We start from the raw sequence: 26,913 nt of genomic DNA on the forward strand, positions 1-26,913 counted from the left end.
GAAGAGCATTCGGTACCAGTATAAACGCAAAACCTGACAGAACAATAATTAATTAACACGTCGAGTGCCACGGTCTCATAGCGACTCTATGGAAGTTTTTAAACGTATTAGGGTCATCGTTTCTTATCGTAGTGAAAGGTATTTTTGTTCGAATGGGAAAGCTTATAATTATATTAGTTACCTTTATTATACTGTCAGCCACCGGTGACTGACGCAGTCTCACACTGGTCCCTCACACATTCTAGGTGGCATGAAATAGAAAAATGATTGGAAATGCCTTGAAATTTGGTGTACGGGGGTCTTCGAAGGTGCTGAATCTATTTTTTAGTCATTTTGGTTATGAACCCCAAAGCGAGGGGGTAAAATTTAAAATTTTAGGAAAAACCGGGGGGGGGGGAGGAAGACTTACTATTATAAAAAACTTTGGAGGTATTTAGTGAATTTTTTGTAGGTTTACTTTTGTATAAATCCAATGTAGAAAATGTACTTATTTTTAAACACTCATTCCAAAGCTTCAACAAATTTTAAACTAAAAACGAAATATAAATTCGAAATCAGCATAAAATTCTCTATCCAGAACACCATCACGTTATTTTTTCAAGTATTTTTTAGCACTTGTGCAAAATTAAAAAAAAAACATGCGTGTTTATCGCTACACTGGTTCACTGAAGCAAACACTACGTTGCCATGACGTTATCGCGAGGAAAATCGTCACGGACATTGTTGCCATGTGTGATACTAGATGCTTGAAGGTTATGAAACAAATTAGATCATTCATTCGGTCAGGCATTGTTGTTCATTTTTCTATTTAATGCCATTTAATGCCACCTACAATTTCTGAGGGACCACTGTGAGTCTGAGCGAAAACTCGGTGTCAGTCACCGGTGACTGACGTGGTAGTCAACGTGTTAATAGAAATTCAACCCCCTTCCTGTTGACCGATTGGTCTGAAATCCAGAACACATGTTTATCTCTAGTGTCATTATAAAACTGCGTATTCCATGATCTTGAAAATCCAAGTTGATGGCCGCTACGAAATGACGGATTACATATTTTTTCAGAACCCCATCAATATGTATATCAAATGAAAAGGATTGACTAGTAGAACACAGTTGTTTATGAAAATTGCAAATCCAAAATGGCCGCCCCCACAAAATGGCGCCATATATATTTTTTGTCAAAACCTCATCAATATGGGTATCAAATGAAAGTACTCGACTAGTAGAATATAGCAGTTTAGAAAAATCCAAATCCAAGATGTCCGCAGCCCCCAAATAACTAATTACTTTTTAAATGGTTTCATTCAGCTTGACCTGATTTTACTAATAGAATATAGTACATCATGAAAAAATTCCGAAAAAAATTAGGTAAGAAATAAGAGTTGGATTTCCAGTATCCATAGTTAGTTGTTTCATCATATACCCCACGATTTTATTTTAGTCTCATCATTGCCCTAAATTAATGAAGGAATGGATGTGATAACTACTAACTGCTAGTTGCCTAATTATTTTCTAGCTTTTAGTGCAGTTTTGCAAACCGTTCAACTTAAAAAGTTTTTTTTACTTATTTCATTTCCTAGTTTTTGGTAAATTATCTGTATCATTAGTATATTTCTCTACAATAAAACTATTTAACTTTTTTTAAATTTTTATTTCTTACATATCTTTTTTCGGAATGTTTTGATGATGTACTGTATTCTATTAGTCAAATCATTTCATTTGATACCGATATTGAGGGGATTGCAAAAAATACATAGTCGACCCTTTAGTGGCGGCGACCTTTTTGAATTTATGTTGTTTATTATGCTTTGTGTTCTCCAAGTCAAGCCATTCAGCCTTTTTTTTAGCAACAGCCAAATTGAATTTTTCACAATCATGGAATACGCAGTTTTATGATGACAGTAGAATTAAAGGTATGTTCCAAATTTCAGACCAATCAGTGATCAGGAACGGTGTCAAATTTCAGTTAATGTGGGTCAACCCTACAAACACTCAAACATACATACAAACAGGGCAAGATGGATGAAACCATTAAAAAGTAATTATTTATTTGGGATTATTTGCTGCCATCTTGGATTTTCCATGGTCTACTGTGTTCTACCAGTCCAGCACATTCATTTTGTAGTGGCGACCTTTTTGAATTTGCATTTTTCAAAAATAACTGTGTCGATCCCTTTCATTTGATACCCATTTCAAAATTTCCGATCTAAAAATAAGAAAAATCAAAAAATTAAATACTCCGGATAATAGAATCCCGGATAATCGAGTCCGACCTGTATCTCTCGATTACAGAGATGCTATTGTTTTCGTTTTTGAGTTATTATATTGCAAATTTAACATGTATTAATTCTTCGTTTAATATACCTAAGTGACTAGACTAGACCTATGCGACCAGTATTCAATCTTGAAGAAGGTTAGCTCATTGGCTTCAGTTTAATATGTCAATCATCCCAATCGGTTCAGTAGTTCAAATGTTATGATTTTTTGCAAAAAGTCATTTTTGGATAAAAGGGAAAAATGATTTTTCGGACCATCTCTGAAATCGAAATATGTTATGTAAAAATTCTTCAACTTTCAATAAAAAAAAATTAAGAAAATATAGCGCCCTCTAGTCCATGAAAACAATAAAAAACGGTTACAATCAATAATTTCTAAAATAAAATCCATCTTTTTTGCAAGTTCAATATTTTCAATAAAAGCTAGCTAGCGAAGCATGTTGATTATCTGAATCGGAAAAAATGTAAAACATGGATTTTTCGGACTACACAAAATGTAAATGAGCATCCTAATATAAAAAAAAAACAAAAAATACGGGTCTAATGTTTTGCGATTAAGTACAAAGTGGTAATTTTGTACTTAATCGCAAAACATTAGACCCTTTGACGAAAATCTGAGAACCACTATATCGGTTAGGCATGGAATGGCTGTATAACAAACGGTCCTTTTCAGGGCTGTCATTTGGAGTTTCAAAAGAGTTAAACCAAAAAAATTTTTGAACAATGAAAAGAATTACATTTGAAAAAACAACTGTTCTGAACAATCACAGTCCTACGTCAAACTTTCGTCTGTGCCACAAGGCTGGCTCAGACCCTTCTACTTCTTTTTTTATTTGTTTTCATACTTAGTATTGCACTCGATGTATGTGAATAGCAGTTATTTTTTGACATATGAAAGGAAAAAAGAAAATGTCGTATATTGTCAGTATATGGCAACACTTAAACATATCTTGTGTTCTACTTATCCTATCGGGTCATATTATACGGCTATTTAAAGACGACAATCTGTGCTACAAGTGTCGTTTTGACAGTGTTGGGATTGTCCTTTTCAGTCTCAAGTTATAGCGCGTCAAAGATGGAGTCCACCAAGCAAGAAATTCGCCATATTTTACGTTTTTACTACCTGCGAGGTAAAACTGCAACGAAGGCGGCCGAAAAAATTCGTGTAGTTTATGGACCCGATACTGTAACGATTCGCACAGCACAGCGTTGGTTTGATCAATTTCGTTCTGGTGTAGTGGCTGTCGAAGATACACCCCGTACTGGTAGGCCAATCGTCGTGGAAACCGATAAAATCGTTGAAATCATCCAAGTAGACCGGTATGTGAGCACTCGGTACCGGGACACGGGCCAAGAACCGTGCGAGATCCGAGCGGCCGCGTTCGGCGAGGATGCCAGCAGCCGTCAAGGTGGTGAGGGAGCGGGTTCGTCGAAAAATGAACCGCTCGATCCAGAAGACCGTAGCTGACCTGGATGTGTTGTGTTGGTGCTCCCGGCTACTATGTCGTAAAGGTTCTCAATAAACATTGCCTCAACAAAAATTGACGCAGAAAAGAATATTTTGTATTTCCATCTTTAAATCGTATTCGAACTTATTGAACACCCTGTAGACTGTTACCAGGTATGCCAAAAGGGTTTGATCGATTTCGTTCTGGTGTAGTGGCTGTCGAAGATACACCCCGTACTAATAGGCCAATCGTAGTGCACCACAATAGATCAAACTAATGGTCGCAGTGGTTCAATGCTCCTACAGAAGAAGAATAGGCCAATCGTCGTGGAAACCGATAAAATCGTTGATATCATCCAAGTAGACCGGCATGTGAGCACTCCTTCGGTTGGCCCGGAACTGGGTATAGACCATAAAACCGTTTGGAACTATTTGCAGAAGATTGGATTTTTCAAAAAGCTGAATGTATGGGTGCCACACGAGTTGACGCAAAAAAATCCTTTAAGACCGAATCAACGCCTGCGATGAACTGCTGAAACGGAACGAACTCGACCCATTTTTGAAGAAGATGGTGACTAGTGATGAAAAGTGGATCACATACGACAACCTAAAGTGAAAAAAGTCGTGGTCGAAGCGCGGTGAGCCGGCCCAAACCATCGCCAAGCCCGGAAGGTTTTGCTGTGTGTTTAGTGGGATTGGAAGAGAATCATCCACTATGAGCTGCTCAACTATGGCCAGACCCTCAACTCGGTTCTCTACTGTGAGCAGCTTGACCGTTTGAAGCAGACGATTGACCAGAAGCGGCCAGAAATAATCAATAGGAATGGTGTTGTTTTCCACCAGGACAACGCTCGGCCTCACACATCTTTGATGACCCGCTAGAAGCTACGGGAGCTCGGATGGGATGTCCTATTGCACCCATCGTATAGTCCGGACCTGGCTCCACGTGATTATCATCTCTTCCGGTCTTGTTGATACTAAGTTGGCCTCAAAAGAGGCTTGCGAAAACTGGCTGACTGAGTTTTTTGCAAATAAGGAGGGGGTTTTATAAGGGGGGGGGGGGGATATTGAAGTTGCCTTCTAAATGGCAACAAGTTTGCGAACAAAACGGCGCATATTCGACTTAAATTGGATATTTTTAAGTATTGTGAATGAAGCGTCAAATTTCGATCAGAAATACGACATTTCTATTTCCCCAACCCTATATATAAGGAGGTAACTCAACGAAAAATGTAACGATTCATTAAGAGTTTTCAAACGCATATTACTCAAAATCGTTATCGCGACGTTATGTTGTGTTATATACCATTAGACAGGAAATTTATCCAGCTTTTTTTTGCTCAAGACATGAACAGTGAATATAGTGAAGAAGTTGACAATTTGACAATTCAAATGGATATGTTTTTTCTCGATTTTACTAGCCTCGTATTCCCCCACAACGCAACGAGCAATCTTTTTGCCTGCAATTAGGCGTTAACTCATAATGTGAATAGATGCGTATTATGAATTATTCTCGATTTACCGATTTATCAGTTGTCGAAATCAATGGAGGGATAATTTGTGAATGATCTTGAAGATGATATTGGATGATTTCACTCTATACTCCCCAAAGATTTGACGAGAGCCTGGCTCAAAAGGTTAAACGTCAATAGAAATTTTATTAGATTGAAGTTCAGGTTATTGTCCAATCAATTCGTGCTCAATTCACGTTTAACGTGTAGGTCTTGCTACTAACAATTTATAGAATTATGGTACAGGATGTCATTATATTGAGTATGGTTTTTGGTTGTGTACAAAATGCAATTAATGAATTCAACCGGCTGCTGATTTAGAAGTTCGAAAAGGTATACTCACGCATATGTTCATGACTTCCATTTGATGTATCAAAAAAGACAAAAATACAGATTTTGAACAATGAAAAAAAAACTCAATTCAAATGCAATTACTGCACACAATCACAGGCCTCTGTCAAGATCCCGTCCGTGCCCCTAGACCCACCAACTTTTTTTTATCCAGCTTCTTGTGATTCGTTTGTTCTGCTTTTTTTTCTGGTAAACCGTAAGAAGATACCGTTTAGCGCTCTGGATTAATTAGAATTTCGTTTTCAACGAAACTGAAGCACCGAGACGCAACTACTTACCAGAACAGATTTCTGTACAAGGAACCTGAAGAACAGTAGCTTGTAAAGTAGTTAAATATTTAATTTTTGTTTCGTCCCCCGTAAACTCTCTGTAACACTCTTAGGCTGTCGAGACTGATTGATGCTCAGTTACTGCTGCTGCTGCAGCAGCTGCTTGCCTGTAACCCCTGTTCATCATTCATGCAAGAGTTAAACCATATCAATTACATATTCATTATGAAGGCAAGCCGTAACACTGCTCTGACCGAAGGAGTCCGACTATTACTCCGGGTTCTAGCAGGTAAGTATAAGTGGTGGTGCAAGTTGAATGTAAATAGTTTATCTGATAATTGGAGATGAAAAAAAGCACCTCAAGCACTCACACTCGTTAGTTCCCTTTTCTCAGTTGAAATTTATCCTTCAATTTCTTGTTTCCTGCAAATGGTCGGTGGTATTATGCTATTGTGGGAGCATGTCGATGAGACCGATAAATTGTGAGAACGGGGTTATCCAGTTTCCATTATAGTAATTCATTATCAGTTCTGCTGATACTTAGCGACATAAAAAATGGATATGTTTTTTTCATGCACATCGGGAGATCGGCTAACTATGCGTGCTTCCATACTTCCCTTGCATTGGATGGTGTATAGTGATAATTTAATTGCTGCAGTTACACCATCGTAATTTGATTACAGTGTTTCTGCCTGGGAAAACTTGCACCTCCACACGGTCGAAAGCAGAGGAAGGCTTCAACTTCGGCAGGCGGTTGTCGCTCTTCGGTTTGCGTGAAGCGAAAGGAGATGTAGTAGCGACGTCTCGCAGCATCCAGCCTCTACCGCACGTGTCTTTCACGATGATGAAGAGTGCCTACGGCACTACAATAAGCAGCACCTGGTTGAAATGTGATGACGACGATGAGGACGAGGACGACGGTGATGATGATGAACATCTCTCTGTCGCTGGTTGTAACCGTTTTTTTTTTGCGTTTATAGTTTTTCGTAGTTTTCCGATACAGTGAAAGAGCGCCGCGACACGAGAGATTGTGTGTATGTGTGTTCCAACGGAAGATAAACTTTTTAATGGTTTCAATCGCACAGTAATTCGTGCCTGCTTGCGGTGCATGTAGAATGAGAGCGCTAAAATGAGCTGCGTACCAACGCCTGTGGGTGGTTTAACAAATATCGCCCTCGTGAGAGGGAGTGCATTGTGTATTCAGTTACGCCTTAACTTAATTCCCACGAGACAAATGTTGTCCCATTAAGGATGAGACTATTTCAAAAAGTACGGGAGACGAAGTACAATTATTTTCTGAACTAGAATTAATTCGTGAAAGTGTAACACATGCAGTAATTCACAAAGCCTTAGTGTGTGTGTGTACTGTTGCTGAATGCAACCATTTTCGCATGGTGACGACTTTTACTTATCCACATGAACAACCCCACACTCAGCAGCCCCACAGCACCGTCTGTTGTAAATCTATACGTTATTTCGGATGCCAGCAGCTTCCGGGGCTTCCGGGTCTTTGTAATGACGGCGCAAATCGTTGTCCGGTGGTTATTAATTGATGCCGACGTGCTTTGCTTTGTACTCAGTGGCAATTAATCTCTCGTATTCCAATGCTGCTCCACCGTCTGCCCCACAATCGCGTTTGTCTCCTGCGTTTCGGGAATTCTTCTTCTCTGGACGGCTGGGCCACAAATTATGCCATTAGCAGTATCCCATTCCCATCCTTTCAATGGCACCAGCAATTCACCGAAACTGCTGTTGCTGGCCATGTTCCGCGTTCCACAGATATTATGCATTATGTTGCCAATCGCGAAGCCCGCTTTCTCCGAAGCGTCAACTATTTGCATAATTGTCTAATAATGTATCTTCATAAATCGTGTCCAAACAACACCACGGCCGCCGTGGCTAAACAAACCCGGTCAGGCGAAGTGGGGGATTGGGTGTGAGAAAAACAAATAGCTCCTGGTGCGAGGGCGGCACGAACGTTGCTTTTGTACCGTATTTCTAGCCTTTGTGTTCCTATTATTGATTGTGTTACTTGCTGATGAATTGATCTGTTTATGATACTTATAACTATGCCATTACTAAGAAACATCATGAAACGCGTTTGAGAGGCTTTGGTTAGCTTGGAGCTGTATGCAGCTCTTTAACACTACTGTTTAATATAAGCAATGTAGAGGATGTGTTGTTGAATTTTGTTGACAAATTGAAGTCAAGTGTTTCGATACCTTTTATATGTTGCAGGAAAATTACGGTGAAGATACTCTATCAGAAAGAAATAAGCGTAAAAAATGCTCAGAAACATTCATTATCTGCACCCTAGGAAAAATATTTGAAAAAAATATTTACACGGTCCTGTGTTGAACCGCCCAGCTACTCAGCTTTGATGTCTAACATTAGATCGTTCAGAACAGGTCAACTATCATGAACCTGGTGTTCTACAGAAGCGCGCTTTTCAGGGAAGCCGAGGCCGAGAGCCTGGTTGATTCAGCTTATGCCGATTTATCGAAAGCGTTCGATGTAGTGCCACATGATTATACAATCAAAATGTTATTTTCATACCTGACTAGCCTCAGATCATCTGTACGTGTAAACTCTGCTACATCACTAGAAATCAACATTACATCTGGAGTACTGCAAGTGATCTCACTAGGCCCTCTCATTTCCATTTTGTTCTTCAATGAGCTCTGCTTCAGGCTATCATCGCCCTCACTACTTCTCGGCGAAGACTTGAAGTTTTTCAGAGATATAAATCCTATCTTAGACTGTTTCGCACTACAAGTATAGAACATGGAAGAAATCAGATGTGCTAACTTGAAGATCGAATGACGGTCGGCATTAACACGTTGACTGCCACGATTTTAAAGCGACTCTATGGAATTTTCAAAAAAGTATTAGGGCCAACGTTTCTTATCGTAGTGGAAGATATTTTTTGTTCGAAAGGCAATGCTTATAAGCTTATATGCTCATATATAAAAATCTCTTGTCACGGTGTTTGTTACCGAACACCTCTGAAGCGGTTCGACCGATTTCGATGAAATTATGTACAAAAAAATTGGTAAGCATGAGAATAGGTTGTAAACTATATACGATACCGCTTTAACCGTCGGACGTTTTTCAAACAGAACGAGTTTCTTTATGTTGATAAATTACAGATGGCGCTAGATCGAACATTCACATTCACAAGTAACCTCATTTCGTCTAAAGCCAGGCGTATTGCCGGCGAGTTGGAAGTATTTTTGAATAAGTACAATGAATTATTGAAATATTTCAAATCACACTTGCTCTGTTGACAACATGACAACCACGTTATTATTATCAATTCTGACAAAATATCTGCTGGATAGCACGTGTCTAGATTCAATGCGCAAGCGATACTAGAATCATAGAAGGTGTCTACACAATGACGCGAGAAGTTGTGATTCGAAGAAGAAACAATAATCTGGAATTCATCGTTAACGCACATCGTTCATACGACTCTCTCCATGTTCTTCTTCAATAGCACTAACGTTCCCATCGTTCGCCGTCTCATCGTAGTATTACTTGCATCATTTCTAATGGTACTTAGTTGAGATTCCCATACCAAACAACACGCCTTGGATTTGTTCTGAGTGGCAAGCTCTAGAATGTGTTTGACCACAATGCAAGTCGGAAGAAAACAGACAGCTCAAACCAAACGACCCGTTCTCGAGGGGGAACACTCGTTGATTTTTATTTATGAAAATTGAAATAAATCGTTTCATATATCAAGTCATTTTTAACACAACTGCTACCATATACAATTTCACACTTAGACTTGTGCTAAATTTTCACAATACACGATCGATCATTGTTATGAAATTTCACCTTACTTGCAATATAAAATGTCCCCGACTTTCATGTATTTGCAATGTCGATTTCCCGCAAACAGCATGGTTTTGATGTCTGTGTTAGGGAATACATTTCGGTAGGAGTAAAAGCTCGCCCTACTTTCATGTATTTGCAATGCCGATTTCCCCCAGGCAGCTTGATTTTGATGTCTCTGTTAGCGACCCGCCGTATGTGTCGTCAATTTCGACCAATCAGAAGTGGGTATTTTCGTTAGGATAGGGGTTGAGATTTTTCAATTGTTCGATAGTTAGTTTCATGACATATATTATTTTCTTCAATATAAAAAAATGTTGTGGAGTGCCGCAATCGATTGACGCAAAAACTTCATCAATCCATCATGAAATGACTGAGCAATAAGCGTTTGAAATTGGACAATTTCCACGATGTGCTCGATTTTCGATTTTCAATTTGTACCCCAATATGTTCCCGAAAGACGTAGTCCTACGTCAAAACACGTGTTTATACCCACATGCCTTCAAATGTTTTTCAACGTAACTCCTAAACATATAATTTTACCATAATGATGTATTCGGAAAAGTTGTTGGAAATTATAAGCAAATTGATAAACTTTCATGAACATGACGGGATAACAAACATAATAAAAAAGCCTATTTACTATAAAAAAGACAATAAATTAGAAATATTTTTTTTAAATAGCTCGAGAATGGCTGCATTTAGAAGGAGATTGATAAGGAGCTTTTTTATTTTAAATCGCATCATGATTCAGAATTTGCGGCTAAAAATGATTGTTATCATACGAAAATTGGAAGTTTCAAAAATTCATAAAAATTCCATATATCCACAAAGTTCGTCATAGATAGTTTTACCATCTTGGATTCATTTTTAATATTTTCTACATGATATTTATTTTATATGAAAAATAAAAAAAATATTATAAAAAAAATTATTTTTTAGATATTGAGAATTGAAGTTTTTTTTTGTAAATAAAAAAGGGTATCAATTTTTTTTCTCAGTGTATATTTTTTTCACATTTTAACATAAATACTCTACAACTCTTTCTAAGACACTATTTCCATACGACATATAGTTTTTGAGATATAAAATCAAAGATTTCTCTTGCTGAAATCGATACGCCTTGAGTCATAAAAATCCCAATTGTTTTGGAAAACTCATATTTCCTCCAACCCAAACGGGATACAAATTTTCATTCGAATCAAAAATACATGTTTTTAAAATCTGCATTTTTAGGACGATTTCATTTGGAATTGGTCCATATGAAAAAAAGTTGAGCCGGTGTAAGACCAAGACCAACGGTACGGTCAAGCAAAATTAAATCGGATGCAGCCCTGGACCTACAAATGAAAGTTGAGCCAGTGCGCGATGCCATGCCAACCAAGTTGAGCCGGTGGAAGACTCGAGCCGAGAATGTGGAAAATATTGAGTCGGGAGAAGCCCAAGACCAAAAACAAAATTGAACCGGTAGAATGTAATTTTGATCCTCTATTTGAACATTTTTGTAAACATCCTTTGTGCAAGTTTCTACAATACGATTAATTTTTAGTAATGGTTTCAACCATTTTAATTGATTATGTATTTTGCACACTTTTCTAATGGCCATATGTTAGATTTTCAATTATTTACTCGTTTTAACTTGTCTTTCACATTGTGTGCTGTTTGTTGATGTGTCCAATTACAGGTCACAACCGCCACAGATGCGAGTGGAGCTGAGTGGTGCCTCGGTATGTCCATTTAGAGGGAAATCACTGTAGTACGGGAATTATGCGATGTAAAGAAAAAAACGATGAGATTATTGACAACCCTGCCTTTAGACGGGCTTCATGCTTTTTTTAATAATTCAGATATTATTTTCAATATTCACCAACACTAGCAAGTCTTCAAAATACTTTTATCTATCATACATACACATTGTTTTTATGCTGGCAGGTTTCTGCTACGAGTATTTTATGTCGAAAGTCGAGATAAAGTTGAAAAAAAAATATTTCGATTTCGGATGCGCAATCCAAACGAAAAACAAACACTTTTTGAGCATTTCATTGGTGGAACAATTTTTCGGTGAGTATATTTTGATTAGTACAGAAATTTACAGTATTTCGGTGATAACCATAACCCGCGTTAACGCGGCGTTGGACAGTTGAGCGAAAAAAAAATCCTTCTCCTGCTTAAGAGTAACCCATTGAAAACTAACATCGAATACAGCTGTTATGCAGAAATTGAATCTATTTTTATGTTTTTAATAGATATGTTTTCCAGCACAGTATGGTGACATGTCGAAGAAGAAATTTGTTTTTATTAAGCGATCGGCAGTCCGAAGAGCTATTTGATTCACCGATGGTCTATGGACATATGGTGAACTCATATGTTTGATTCAAACGGCTACACAAGACAAATCTATCCACCGGAATTGTACCACCTACCAAACTTTCGAACTAAGGTTGCGAAATCCTCTCAAGCCCGACGTTCCTCCTGGGTACCCTTGTATGATCACCACATGGAAACCATCTACTCCGAAGCGAGGGTATGTTCCACCCTCTGTGTCAGGCATGATAGAATGGATCACTTTTCAGATATACTTCCGCGATCCGGAAAGAGAACTTGCAAAAAACCCAGGATGTAGATCGGAAACGCAAGTCAAATACCTTAAACGCGACATCAGTTTGTACCTGTAGCCAAACCAGTTTTTTTATGTTGTCCATCATAAGGAGTAACTACTACGAGAGGTTCAAATGAAAAAAAAGTTGATTTTTTTCGATCAGATACATATCCCCACCTGGTTTTGTGGTAGCAATAAAAAATGTGTGATTTAAAAAAATTGCTATCATGTTTTTCTATTTCTTATAAAAAATACGATCTACTAGATGTTTTTCACGCAAATAAAAATTTTGGGTTTTAGAGGGTTAACCTGAGCATTTGTATAGAAAATGGAAAAAGAGGAATATCGTATTTTGATCTAACATTGTTTTTGAATGTGTAAAAACTCCTGAATAATCAATGCAGTGGTTCACGAAATGTTATTCCACTTCTGCTCCTTCGAGAACAACATTTTACCTGTGGTTGAGTGCATTTATAATGAACCGTATAAGCACCGCAGATGCACCTCGCTCTGGAAGACTAAAAGAGGCTACGAATCCTGAAATCGTAAAACAAGTGCATCGACTCGTTTTGGACGATCGTGAAGTTGCACGGGTTAGCTGAGACCGTATGCATTCCAAAAGAACGATTGGGTACATTTTACACGACATTTTGAACATAAAAAAACTATCAGCGCGATGGGTGCCGCGTTTGCTGACCCGACGGTGACACAAAACCAGCGACGCGTTGATGATTCAACAACTGGTTTGGCGTTGTTGAAGCGTAACATAGTGGACTTCTTTCGACGTTTTGTGACAATGGATGAAACGTGGATCCATTACAACACCCATGAGTCCAATGGGCAGTCTGCAGAGTGACACTGAGGCATATTTCGAAGACGTCTCGTACCACAGAAAGGAAATCGAAATGTTGGAAACTCGCTATACCAAGTGTAATGCCCTCGAAGTAGACGATGTTGATGAATAAATACAGCTTTGACCAAAGAACGAATGTTTTCATCAAAAACTCCGGGACTTTTCTGCCCAGTACTACATGGTACTACATGGTGTATTAGGGTTTCATACGCTCGTCGAACTCACAAGACAAAAAAAAAGTGAAAAGTTCTAGCAAATTCTAGGATTTATTCGTTTTAACAAAATAACCGTCAAAAGTAGAACCCTAGAAACAAATAAATTTACCTTGGTTTCGAAAACATGGCAAAAGTTAATTGAAAATAGTCAAGATTCTCATCAACCAAAATATAACAGTTTACGTACAAGAATTTGCAGCCAGGTTTATAAAAAATATGCCTGATAAAACGAAGGGAGCTCGCAACTAGCAGAACAACTTTTCAGCGAATACAGAGCTGTAAAGCAGACAAATTCATCACAAAAGAAGAATATCATCAAATCTAACTCATTTCAAAGAACTAAAAAATTGTCAAATATAGCTGCGCCGCAGCAATAACACAAATAACATTGGGATGTTTCAATTGCCAAATCGATGAACTCCATGAAACAGGAGTTGAGAAAAATTATAAAATATTATATGTTGTTTTTTAAAATTATTTTCAAATCACAAACTCAAAAATACGAAGTAGAATGTATTATTTCAAACTTATATTTGATCTGTCGACATATATAAAGTATAAGATGGGGTATATTTGGAGTAATTGTTATTAGAACTACGTTTTTTTCGTGATTAGGGGAGTTAACTGATTTGCCAAATGAAAGCTAATTATTGATTCAGATTCAGTCTTTGAATTGTTTTTCATTACGGGAAAAATTCATTATTTGAATATATGTTTTGTTAAAGAGCCTAACAAAATTGAATAAAAACTTTTCTGTCACTCTTACATAATATTACGAGTATTATTATTTTGTTTGAATTGAGTTGTTATCAAATTATGTCATTCTTGTTAGCTGTATTTGAGTTCCCATCCTGTCGATTTATCCTTAAAATTAAATAACACTCGTGTTTAATGAGAGGAATAAATTTCAACAAGTTCATCATATCTTTCCCATTTTCTCTTGTCACTGTTCTACTTTAGTTTGTGTCAGGCAAAGCAAATATTCTCTATCAGATTAGTCGGCCCGAAGGCAGTTTTGAATTGCTACAAATTGCATGAAAAATTTTTACTCGAAGTACACTGTCCTGACCCTAATTTAAACTATTTTCTATTGATTCTCAGATATTCTCACCAAAACTTATCATTATAATATAAAATTATCTTTAGACACAATTTTTGTGTGACGTTTTTTCTCCACATGCAGGCTAAAGTGATTTTCATTTACATAAAGTATTCATCTGAATGGGGAAAAATAATTGTCATTCATAATTTTTATTTTAAAAGTGTGTTCATTCCTTAAGCAAACCCATGAAGCTTAACGGGGGGTCTAACGGGAATAACGAAATTAAACGAACAATTTACAGATGTCTCCGAAGGAGAGGAAAAAAAGTGCAGCGGGTGAACTAGATTTTTATTATGATATGAATATATTATAGTTGATAGTTATGGAGTTAATCAGATTGGCTTCTGACATAAATTATTTATTATTCAATGGCTAAAAAGATTTTATCATTTAGTGGTGTTAATCCTTATTATTTGTTTTGAATATGTACAGTTAGGACAGGTGTACAGGAGGACGGCGTATGGAGGCGAAGGATGAACCACGAGCTCACGCGACTCACCGGCGAACCCAGTGTCCAGAAAGTGATCAAAGCTGGAAGGATACGCTGGGCGAGACATGTTGCTAGAATGTCGGACAACCATCCTGCAAAAATGGTGTTCATCGGGATCCGGCTGGTACGAGACGACGAGGAGCATAACGAGCAAGGCGGTTAGATCAAGTGGAACACGACATGGTGAGCACGGGGTGCCCGCGGAATTGGAGAGAGATATCCACGAACCGAGTTAATTGGAGAAAAATTGTGAATCAGGCCATGTTGTAAAGACGTTAAGCCAAAATAAATAAAACAAATTATAGGAGGTTGTGTCCAAGATACGACCGCATTGTTGACGTAGAACTACACTGTTATTTTATATAAGTCGCCATACATTGGTGGCTTGAAACTACTAGGAATATAAACACTTCTCATCATTTTGCGCTATTCTCAGAAGAAACGCTTATGTTAATATCACTGGCCTTGAAAAAAATTGCATTACTTTCTCATGCCCAAGAGAAGCGCAGCTGTCACCTTTAATTTGCTACTGGCAAGCGAAACCTAATCACATACAAAATTCCAGAACGACATTTACTTTCTTGGTGACTAAACAAGCAAAATAAACTCTTTTGTTTAATAACAACCTCGGAAACAGTAGCAATGGTTCATTATGATCAATATTAGCGCAAATGCAATCCTAGACGAAGGCAGTTTTGCGATTGGCACGCGAACTCAAATAACTTATAACATTCCAGTAAGACATTCAAGATGCTTGGTATTCCCCAATTAATTTTTTGGCGCTCAACCTTACCGCCTGCTTCGCCATACCTTCAGTTTAATGCATTGATGCATTTTCAAAGGCACCAACGAAGCCCTTATGATGACGGAAAAAAAACAATGTCAACAGCTTGGAAAAAAACTGAATTATGCCACACAGCTTGTTCTCTGCTGTAACATCCATCGATGCAAATTCGCTGATGAGTTTGTCAAGAGCGACCGCTTGATTTTAGTTGCTGCCTGTGTAACGGCGTTTACGTTTTCGACCGACGCGCCGAAATCGCCTACTTCGCTGTTGTTCGATGCGGTGTCACACTCGCGACGGCTCGGTTCAGTGCGAGCGCTTTTCACTGCACCAACATCGCGTGCATCATTAGATGACGCTTGCCTCGAAATTTTATTGCCCCTGGTAATGCGTTCGTTTTTTTGCAGGGCTCGAGCCTGCCTTTCTCTTCTTCTTGCTCATCACACACTACGCGAAGCGTCCAATTTATGACGTGGAAAGAAAAACACACGATACGAATAACGCGAAAAACGAACAGAAAAACCAAACGACGATATCCTAGTTGGATTACCACTGGTGGGGTCCAATCTTAGATCGAAGCGCAGCGAAAGCAAAGTGAACTGGATTGCTCAACAGTCCGATGCCGAATGAAAGTATGCCGCAGCGAGATCCACTGTTTATACTCTAGGTAAGTATTCCCCTTCATTCTTCTACTTTTCCTTTGTTCACGGAGACTTTAAATCCTACGATTTCCCCTCCGTTGGTCGTCGATAAGTTGCTCGTTATTGTCAGCTCTGTTCGGGAAAGCACACAAATGGACAGAACAAATGTAGGGGAAAATGGAAACGCTTGAAGTTTTCATGAATTTTAACCATCTATAAACCAGGGGATTCTAATGTATAGCATATTAGACAAATCTTACGGAATTTCCGATTCGTTAAGTATGTAAATCGCCAAAATCCGTTCGCGACAAAAATAGTTAGTAACATTAAGTTTATTTCATAAAAACGTGACCTGATTTCTGATTTGGCACCCTTAATGAAAGACGTAGTTCTACGTCAAAAATACAGTTAAGAGCTGATCAAGTGCTTCTAAATTAAAATTTGATAATATTCAAAAAATTGAGTTAATCGATTAAAGTAAAGCATCCATATGTGAAAAAAGTCTATTTGCAGAAGATTTACACATAAAAATATTTCCACTTCCATTTGTAAAAAGTGTACAAATAATAATGCATATTTTTTTACTAAGTGAAGTATTTTTTAAAAATGTTAATATTTACTAATAGGTTTTTATATAACTATAATTAACATAATGAATATCAAAAATAAGGTTTAAACGAATTTCTTTACACATTAGTTATTTTTTTCGCAATGCAGTAATTTTGACTGCTTTTGGGCAATCTAGGTATATACAAAGTTTTAGTCTTTCTAGTGTTAAATATTAATTATTGTATAATAAATCGTACCAGTGAAACGTCACGACAGACCAAAACATTCAACTGTCGTTTCAATCAGCCGCCGAAAAATCACAATCAAAATCAGCCGCCCATTTCGAAAATTCGAACCTGAACCTGGGGTGTTGGGTGTTTCGTTTTTCCTTCCGTACGTCATCGGTCGTTGCTTTTGCGTTGGGTGAAAATAGAGGCAGGAAAATTGGTGAATGGCGAGAGCGGGAGCGGCAAAGCACACTCCTTTCTGTTGGCATGCGCAGCGGCACTCATTCTCTTCCTTTCTCTTGAAAAGGTTTGGGGATTCGAACTCTGTGAAAAGTGAGTGGTTTTTTGAGTGTGCGATTACGCACGTTCACGCTTTCTCTCTTTCGGTGCACTTGAGTTTGACAGTTGCAGGTTTGATGGGATGAGTGAGTGTGACACATTTCTAAAAGGATTTTGCCCTGCTGTGATAGAAAGAAGGAGAGTGGGAGGGAGATAACGCGCGCAGGTTGTTGTCGTTGTGTCAACGATCGGTGTGTGTTGGTGTGCGACGGGAAAATTCACGTCAGCGAGGAAAATTCGGTCTGAACACAACGAAACGGGCGTAATTGGTGTGTACTGCCAAGTTCGCAGATAAACCCGCCAGTGTCAGTGTCTGTTTTGCGGAATAGAGCGAAGAATTCGGTTCAGTTCAGAGTACAGCCTGTCCACACACAGTCTGCGGTAGATAAAGAGCGTGCGAGATCGAATTCGAGTGCAATCCGAGCGTCGTTTACGTTGTGATAATTGAGGTGCGGAAGATAATAGCAGAATACATAAGCTAGCCAGGGTTCTGGCGAAAGCTTTTTCCATTGGTGCTTGTACAGGATTCTTACAGGACCAGCCATCAAGGGAAAAATTGCCAGCGTTACCCAGTGTAGTGTGCCTGTATGTGTTAGTGTGGAATTCCGGTATTTATCACAGGGGTGACTTCCAGGGGCCAGTGAAAGAACTGTGAGTGAAATTTGTGGTATGAAGCTAGCAGTAAAAGTGGGCGAAGAAGTGTGTTCATAAATCGGTCACTACTAGTACTCCTTCCGCGGTGTCTCTATGATTGTGTATGCTTCGATTCCTTAGCACAGCGAATTGTTTTGCATTTTTCGTTACGCAGAAAGGAATGTAAACCGAAACCTGTCTGTCAACTCCGGAGAGGGTTGCAACCGATCCTCACCCACCACCCTCTCTGTTTTTCTGCTGATGGTCAAGTGCGTGCGTACAGCAACACAGCGTGCACACGCACACATGCAGCCAAAGCAAAACAGCGGTTTTGAGGATACGTCGGCCAGACAATGTTTTGATGCCGTTTTGACATTAGACCTTCTGCTTTTTTGCATTGCTTCGCGAACTAGTTTCAAACGATTGCAAGGATTATGAAACGTGAAATCGAACCAAAAGTGGCGAACGATCTTTGTTTTCTGCTATAAATAGACCAGAATGGAAACTATCCCCACCGGGCGTCGGCAAGTCGGTCGCGGAGAAACGAGGAAATCCAAGTGTAAGGCAACCTGCTTGAAAACACCATATTGCAATCCGAAGCGGTCGGTGGGTGGGAAAAAGGGAAGAGCAAAACAATTTTCACGATTGATTTTTCACATCGCTACGTTGGTAGCGCCGTCGTTCTCTTTCCCTCTCTATCGCCCAAGCGCTGAGTTCCCGTTCTCACTCACACATACAGCCTCGTGTGAGCCATAAACTAGCGGATTAGTTTTCCACGGGAGGCGTCCTGTTCCCTCTTGTCGCGCTCCCTACTTTTCGATACCGAGAATTTACATACTTCGCCAGCTTGTCATCATCGGCGCTTAACAGCTGCCGCTCGCTGGTATTGGTGCTGGTTTTTATTTATGTTTACAAATTTTGACAGTTCGGATGTGACGATACGGCCACACTGTGGCAGCCGGGGAATTGGTTCGTGGCAGCCAATGAATCTCGTGTCCTAGCTGATTTTTCCGCTGCACCAGTTTGGGTGAGTGGGTTCGGTTGCAGCAGGAGATACGTGTTCGAATTGCTGGAACGGTATCGTGTATCGGTAAGGTGGACTGAGCTCAAACAATGTACCAGGCGCAATATTTCATTGCGAGAAGCTAGTAAATAATATCGTGCTGATGGTTAAAAGTATACTTTTTTTAAAGATATATTATTAAATTCAAATTAAATTTAAATAAGTTGAAGATTATTATAGACTGCCTTTGGATTGGAAAAACTTGTATCATATCGTTTTCGGATCGGATCTCTTTATTCAATTTTCCTCAATATATAAACATATCCACCAAAATGGCATACTGACATTAAAAGAGTTCAGGGAATTGTAGTGATATGATTTAGACCCAAATACCATATGCCACGTAAAATACGCCTCTTCACAATGAAGACAGCTCAAATTGGACTATTCATTTATCGAGTTTTGCGTTTATCAACACATTTGGCTGCCCGTTATTATTTATAAAGTTATAAGATTTGGGAGTGCGTTTTTTCACCTGAAAATCCATTTCCGCTTTCCATCAAAGATCAATTTCGTTAGCGAAAACATCAAATAGACGAAAACGCTTATCAAGATGTGAAATTTTCAGTTGTCATGTTTAGTTGTTTATATGGTTGGTTGAAATATGTGTTATATTTTTAAGGGACCATCGTTCTCCTTCCAGAGGATTTACGTTACATTTCTTGTACTCTTAAATCCTCACATTCCAATTTTGGTTCCATTTGTTTTATTAATTTTCGAGTTATGCAGAAATTTGTGTTTTGTTTGTATGGGAGGCCCCTCTCCTTTCAGAGGAGATAGGAATGTCAAACAATCAAACAAACATTTCTCGTACCCAAAACCCCTCACATGACAAGTTTGGCTCCATTGGCTTGATTAGTTCACGAGTAATGCAGAAATTTGTGTTTCATTTGTATGGCAGCCCCCCTGAGGGGGGAGGAGTTTAGAACCATCATAAGAAGCTTCCCTGGCCCCAAAAACTCCTACATACAAATTTTCACATCGATCGGTTCAATAATTTTCAAGTCCATAAGAATCAGAAAGACAGACAGAAATTCATTTATATATATAGTGTTTCTTAGATTTTCGTGAGAAGTGATAATTTTGTTTTTTATCGTAAAACATTAGACTGTATTTTTTAATTTTTTCGTTAGGGTGCCAATTTTTATTTTGGAGTTGTCAATTTTTTACACTTTTTTTTTCCCAAAAATGACTTTTTTCAAAAAATCATAAGTTTTGAACTACTGATCCAATTAAATGATCAACATATCAAATTGAAGCTAATGACCTTTTGTTAAAAAATATTGAACTTGCAAAAAAATGGGTTTGTCCTCGTAATCTCAGGAACGAAAAAAATAGCATCTCTGATATCGAGATATATTATGTGAAAAATCCTCAGCTTTCAAGAAAAAATATTTAAAAAATATAGCGCCCTCTAGTCCAAAGTCATGAAAACAATAAAAAACTACTACAATTAATAATTACGAAAATTAAATCCATTGTTTTGAAAAGTTCAATATTTTTTAACAAAAGGAGCTCATTAGCTTCAATTTGATAGTCGATCATCTTAATCTGTTCAGTGGTTCAAAAGTAATAATATTTTGAAAAAAGTTATTTTTGGGAAAAAGTGGAACAATTTTATTTTTCGGATCACCCTAAAATGGAAATGGGCACACTAACGAAAAATAAAAAAAAACCGTTCTAATATTTTGCGATAAAGGACAAAACCACCACTTTTCATAGAAATCTGAGAACCACTATATCGGTTTGACGTGGCTGCATATACAGATTCTATTAAAAAATGCGAATAGAATGACGAATCTGACTTTTGCAACGCAAGGGGTAGTATTGATTATCATTTGCGTACAATTTACAATTTCTTATTCCAAGACCCAGCAAACATTAAACGTATAACTAGCTTATATAAAGCATCATATATCCCAAATTTTCGGCGGTATATGAAGCACCTAAATTGGATATACATGCATAAGAGGAGGTGATATACATACGTGACAATTTCTTGCGATTTAGTCTGAATGAACATGCGACTTAAATATGCATTTAGTACGGCTATTGGCATACCTATATACGATTTACTACAGACAAACAAAAAACGAATGACTAAAAATGTTCGTGAGGTTATATATCTGACAACATTTATGTGTCTAAAAATAAGAATTATTCAATTGACTTTCAGTGGAAGAGGATATAAATATGTGGTGGTGATGATAAAGAGAATTAAGGTAATATTATATTATCAGGCACGTAGCGGAACCGGCACGGCACGTTTCATACAAGACAAATATTATTGCATGTGTTTCAAATGTGTATGCGTATATATAGCGGAACGGCTCCGGACATACACAGCACGTTTCAGACAAATACATGAAGGAATTCTCGAAAAGAATATTTTGCCGGTGCCGGACACGAACTACACGGGCGAGTGGCACCATACATACAAATCAAACGTCAATGTTCATGGTACGGGTACGTTCGTCGTTTTTCGGTACGACATCGGTTCAATCACCAGCTTGGCTCAATTTCGTCAACGCGAATTCGCTCTCCCGCTCCGAAAACAAATTCCTCCGCTCCGTCTGCGCTGCCGGTCCGTACAGAGAAGTTGCTATGCCTGATAATATGAATACATCATGTTTTTGTCTGCCCGTGTCGGTACGTGCCGTTTACGCTACGTGCTGGATAATATAAAACGGCCTTTACTCGGATGGGATTTGAACTCTGGTTGTTTGGATGATTAGCAACAACTATCTTGCTCGGGTATCAGGAATATAATTCTAGAGCAGTTAAAATTGAAAAAGAAATGCAATCGAATACGTCATTCCTGATCGTCTGATGTATTTTAGTGGAAATGTCTTGAAATTTATATAGAAATGGCCAAGTAAGGTTCAGTGCTACGTGTTTTAAGTAATTAAATAACATGAAGTAAAAATTTTCATTAAAATTTTACCAATTCAAAATTGCTTTCGGGTTTGCTGATCTGGAAGAGATTGATTGGCCTCCCTAAATCACCATATCACCACCAGACGTCGACACCGTACATCGTGGATATGTCAAATAAATTTCCAATATGATGTAATATGTAATATGTAATAAAAATTATTCAATGGATCAAGTCGTATATTGGTATGACGATCATCCTGATATCGCAATATGTAGTTATATAGCATTGACGTGTCAATTCGCATATCACTGTAAAAAGCATCATGTATCTTTATATACAGTTTTATATGCGTTTCAAATGTGGCATATACATATATCGCCTCCAATTATGGCTAATCATATGATTGAATGTTACTGGGTCAGCGTGATATGCATATATGATTAGATATAGATAGATTTCACGATAGTGTATATCATAAACAAATGTTTGTTACACCGAATTGAGACTTAATCTGTAGTGATAAATGAAAACAAAGTTTTCGCATTTTATACGATTTTATATGTACGAAATTATATATGATTTTGATTCGATTTTGCTTCATATGCGACTAAGAATATGCCAAGTTATGCGATTTAATGTTTGCTGGGGATACCCAAGAAGCAGATTTTCCCACCTATCATGTTTAACTCGGAAGGTCGCTCCAATGAAATTTATTGATTGACGTTCTTCGAATGCTCAAAACACTTATTTCTCGGCTCTTACTCAACAATCATCAAAAGAATTTCTCAATATATCCACTAAATCTTCATCGTTGCAATATAAAATTATTATCAGACACAAATCCCGTTCCATATTTCTTTACCACTTGTAGAGGATTTTGATTTTATTTTTATTTTACCCTATTACAGAGTATATTTATTTCATACCGAAATGTTTCTATTCTCAATTATGATGTAGATTGTGATTTTTTTTTTCATTTTACAAGAGGTAGAGAATTCGTCATTTAATGCGGAAAAAATGAATTTCCCAACGTAACTACTTGAGAACACTTAAGTTTTTCAATATAATTAGCCGTGCAGAAGATCCATTTTTCACGTATCATCATCAAAATTAATAATACGTATAAAACGGCGTATTTGCAATCCATCACTTTCTGTGTTTTATGTTTATATTAGCTTCACAAACTGACAAACTCAGCTATAGCGAAAGCCTTGTTGTCGTTTCAGTGATGATCACTAAGAATGTGCAGAATGTCATAACATCCCAGGAAAAAAACACTAGGAATACCACAGAAAATGTCTGAAATTGTCTCAATTCTAATCAGGTTTCATTATGGACTAGCTTTGATTGAATCATTCAGCACATGACATGCATATTATCAATTGAATTCGGAGACTTCCCAAGGAAATGAAAGTTCACATCCATTGATTTTCCCATTAGCTTTCCCGCCCTAACTAACGGATCGATGTCGTAAAAAGTGTCCTCTTCCAGGTCGATCCTTACGCACAATTGAGCGCAGCATTTCACACGCTTCAAAGTAGATAAAAATGCGGAAACGGAGCAAAGAACGTCGTACTTGTGAACCGGATGGTAACTCTTTCCTTCCCCTGTGAAGCATTTAACCTTTTGCAAGGTCGTGGCAACTGCAATGTCACACAGAAAAAAAATATTTTTTTCGCTGCCCTTGGAATATTATTTGAGTATTTTGCTCAGATAAGGACTTCTAAGACTATATGGGATTACTCCAACTTTCATTATAAAAATGTTGGGAGTTTATTTGGGAGTTTTTTCCAATATAATAATTGGTGTATTAGATAAAAATTTTAAATTTTATTATTTTTCTTTGTAAGTCTATATAAAAAAGTTGATTGGTTCGTGCCCAGAAGGGAATCTTGACGTAGACTGGGATAGTGTGTAATAATTTTTTGCATTTGAATTGAGTTCTTTCATTGTTCAAAATTTGTTTTTTTTTCTTTTTTGATACATCAAATGGAAGCCCTGAAAAATATGCGTGAATATACCCTTCCGACCTTTTCTAAATCAGTAGCCAGTTAAATTCATTAATTACATTTTTTACATAACTAAACATCATGCTCCATATAATGACATCCTGGACCTCAATAACCTAAATTGTTAGTAGCAAGACCTACACTAGTGAACTGAGCCCGAATTGATTGGACAAAAACCTAAACTTGAATCTAATAAAATCTCTATCAACGTTTAACCTTTCGAGCCAAGCTCTCGTCAAATCTTCGGGGAGTATAGAGTGAAATCATCCAATATCATCTTCAAGATCATTCCTAAATCATGCCTCCATTGATTCCGACAACTGATAAATGCCTATTATCGGTAAATTAAGAATAATTCATAATACGCATCTAATCACATGTGCTCCCGTGGCCGAGTGGTTAGCGTCATAACTAACATGCCGGGTGTTCGGGTTCGATTCCCGTTCTGGTCGGGGGAATTTTTCGTCAAAGAAATTTCCTCCGACTTGCACTGTGATCACGCGTATTCTCTAGAGCTTGCCACTCAGAATGCATTCAAGGCGTGTTATTTGGCATAGAAATCTCAACTAAGTACGAATAAAAAATGACGCAAGTAATACTACGTTGAGACGGCGAAGTTCCTCTAGGAACGTTAGTGCCATTGAAGAAGAAGAAGATCTAATCACATTGTGAGCTAACGTTGAATTGTACGCAAAAAGATTGCTCGTTGCGTTGTGGAGGAAAACGAGTGGCTAGTAAAATCGAAAAAACATACCGATTTTAATCGTCAAATTGTTAACTTGTTTTTACTATATTCACTGTTCATGTCTTAGCAAAAAAATAATTTCTTGTCTAATACAGGGTGGGCCATTTAAAGTGGAAGGATTTGTTTTTGCAATAGAAAAGTAAAGAAGTGGAATTTAAAATTTTTTTTTGAAATTAATTTATTTTGGTCCAAGGAGATTTGTTCTAACTACTTTTTGATTATGATATCTCGTAAATGACCGCCTCTGGCCTTAACCGCAAAATGGGCCCTTTTTTCGGCATTTTCCATCACTTTGCCCAATGTTTCGGCCGATATGGCAGCAATTTCTTGTCGGATATTGTCTTTCAGCGCAGCTAGGGTCCTTGGTTTACCAGTGTATACCTTGGATTTTAAATATCCCCATAAAAAAAAGTCAGGAGGCGTCAAATCAGGTGATCTCGGTGGCCAGTCATAATCGCCGTTTTTCGATATTAATCTTCCGGGGAACATTTCGCGCAATAATTTGGTCGTGGCAGCCGCTGTATGGCCTGTAGCGCCGTCCTGTTGGAACCAGTAATTGTCCAATTCATTTTCACGAACAAATGGCAATAAAAAATCGGTTATCATTGTCCGATAACGCTCCCCATTCAAGGTTACCGTTGCTCCATTTTCATTTTCAAAGAAGTACGGGCCGATGACTTTATCGGCATAAATGCCACACCACACAGTAACTTTTTGGTCGTAAAGAGGTTGCGTTTTGGTGAATTGAGGGTTTTCAGTAGCATAAAACCGACAATTTTGTTTATTCACTCCTCCATTCAAGTTGAAATGCGCCTCATCAGACATTATGATTTTTTGCCAAAAGCCACGTTCATTTTTGGCCATTTCGATGGTCCATTTTGCAAATTCAAGTCGACGTGGTAAGTCAGATGGGTTAAGTTGTTGAGCCATTTGAATTTTATACGGAAACATTTTCAAATCAACACGAATTATGCGTCGGAGAGTGGTTCGAGCGATGCCTAACTCTTGCGAACGATGGCGACCTGATGTCGATGGAGTCTCTGCAACACTGGCTCGAACGGCATCAATATTCTCGTCGAAACTTCTTGGTCGTTGTCTGGACAGATGACTGGCATTACCAACACTACCAGACGATATAAATTTGGCATATAATCGACGTATAGTGTTGTCTCCAGGCGATGTTTTAACTTTATTTTTATTTTTCCAAGCACGTTTAGTTAACACAATTGAGAAGTTATTTTGAATGTACAGCTGAACAATTTCAGCGCGTTGTTTAGGTGTGTATTGTTCCATGGTTAAAATTGTACTGAAATGACGCTTCCAACGCGGTATGACATTTGTTAATCTGACATCTCTGTCAAAAGTTATGGGGTTGCCAGATGCTTCCACTTTAAATGGCCCACCCTGTAGTATACAACACAACAAATGTCGCAATAACGATTTTGAGTAATATGCATTTGCAAACTCTTAATAAATCTTTACATTTTTTGTAGAGTTACTCCCCTAACTGGTGTTAAATAAAAAATGAGAATTTTTTCAATCACATATAAAATTTTTTTTTTTTTTCATCGGTTTCAGTATTTTTTTTATTAATAACATAATGTATTTTCTTAAAAAAAATGTCAGTGAATGTTTGAGTAAGGGCCGTGGTCTGCTGTTCGACGCAACTTTGTCGCGATGCTCTCACAAGAACGTTGTACGGCACTTACGACCATTTTCCGGATACAATTCCGGATTCTTGTAGTCAGTTGCTTCGAGTCCTTGGTATCGGTATCTTTTTCTCCTCAAGATACGCCAGCGTCTTCTTGGCGTAATTGGAAGAAGCCTTGTCCGGCCAGAAGACGTACTTTCCATCCGCGTGATGCTCGTTCAGGAAAGGCAGCAGGATTTTATCGAGGCACTCTTCTCGATAGATTTGTTGGTTGATTGCCAGACCGCTCGGCTTAAACCAAGGCTTTGAAATGCCCCGGTCGGAAATGGCGATGTACAACATAATCTTTTTTTCAGACTTGTGCTTGAACTTGTATTTCACTTCAGGCGGTGTGGATGACTTGTCGCTGGAGTAGTAATTATCATTTCTTGGAATATGCGTTTTG

The 26,913-nt window shown here is 38.0% G+C and overlaps 1 protein-coding gene across 8 annotated transcripts in view; it reads left to right on the forward strand.

The window, feature by feature from the left end:
* The first annotated feature begins 17,740 nt into the window (after positions 1-17,740).
* The window catches only part of LOC129761894 (cytoplasmic polyadenylation element-binding protein 2), a 693,641-nt gene continuing 684,468 nt past the window's right edge, over positions 17,741-26,913 (forward strand). For 4 of the 8 annotated variants that reach the window (XM_055759723.1, XM_055759727.1, XM_055759729.1 and 1 more), the window contains exon 1: positions 17,947-18,140. The gene's annotated coding sequence lies outside the window, so the exon portion shown is untranslated. The other 4 variants (XM_055759726.1, XM_055759730.1, XM_055759724.1 and 1 more) reach the window with 2 other exon arrangements.

Source organism: Toxorhynchites rutilus, chromosome 1 (genome assembly GCF_029784135.1).
Source record: "Toxorhynchites rutilus septentrionalis strain SRP chromosome 1, ASM2978413v1, whole genome shotgun sequence".
Taxonomy (NCBI): Eukaryota; Metazoa; Arthropoda; class Insecta; order Diptera; family Culicidae; genus Toxorhynchites; species Toxorhynchites rutilus.